Consider the following 1,209-nt stretch of genomic DNA (forward strand, 5'->3'; position numbering starts at 1 on the left):
GCCGATGGAGGCAGCCCTCCCGGTGCTTCAGGGCTGCAGAAGGAGGCTGCACCTCAACAGAACACCTTCATTCAGGTCCAGGGCACTGCAGCTGAGAGGTGATCAGCAACGTTGGGGTTCTCCACGAACCTCTGATAGCTCTCTCAGAAGGTCAAGTGAAACATACGCCCCACCCACAAAGTCAACCAGAGTTTCCCTTTCTCTCTCTCTCTCCACACCCCAACCCTTCCTAGCTCAGAACCAGCCCTGGCAAGCCGGAGAGAGGGGCGGTGCTCTGCTCTTCTGCCACTGGGTGGCGCACCTGCAGCTGGCCGCGGGGCTGCAAGGCGGTTGGGAGGGGAGATTTTTAAATTTATAACCCAAGTTCAAGGTCTTTTCATAATTACTTATTCAGTCTGCTAGATCAGCTACTCGTGTTTTCAGCCTAAATAACCAAATTTGTTCTTAACTGGCCCGCATTATAAGCCCAGGCGTCATCTGTGTTCCAGAGCCCCTGAATCTCATGTCCCCTCCGGCTTCTTGCATGCCGGGGTCCCCTGAGATCAGCGGGAAAGTGTGTGCTGCCCCCAGCCCCGCCCCAGCTCCCTAGTGCAGGGTGGTGTGCGCGTGTGTCCCACTTTTATTGAAACATAGAGTTGACCTATGGACCCCCTGGGACACCCCGGGAGGGCACGGACTTCCTGCAGGGGAGGCTCCCCTTAAACAAGGCTCCTTCTTTCAAGAGGGAACTGGGAACTCCTAAAGGCTCCTGTGGTCCGGTCTGGCCTACCATCAAGGTAGGGAAGATCCAGCCTGGGTGGCCCAGAAGGGGGTCTCCTGAGGTGGCCTAAAGTACAGCTGGGGACCTGGCAGGAGGGGCTGGAAGGAGCCCAGGTTTCAGACAGCACTGAGCATCCCGCCTGCAGGAGGAGGTGGGGAGGGGCAGGGATGCCACTGGGCATCGAGCAGCGGGGTTGGGGTGCAGAATTGGGCTCTGGAGAAGGGTTCAGAACTGGGGGCTGCATGCTTGACACCCCACCCTGAACTGCTCAGCAGGGAGGCCGGGCAGCTGTTCTATGTTCCTGTGCTGCAAGTCATGCAGCGCCAGGCTCCGAACCACAGGGTCAGGTTTGACAGCCCGAGAAACTGAAATCATCAAGTTTGTCAGCTGTTACAATGTCATGGTGTCCTCACATAAAGTGTTCTTACCACAGCGGCAGACTGACGTAT

This window comes from Mandrillus leucophaeus, unplaced genomic scaffold (assembly GCF_000951045.1).
Source record: "Mandrillus leucophaeus isolate KB7577 unplaced genomic scaffold, Mleu.le_1.0 Scaffold4, whole genome shotgun sequence".
Taxonomy (NCBI): Eukaryota; Metazoa; Chordata; class Mammalia; order Primates; family Cercopithecidae; genus Mandrillus; species Mandrillus leucophaeus.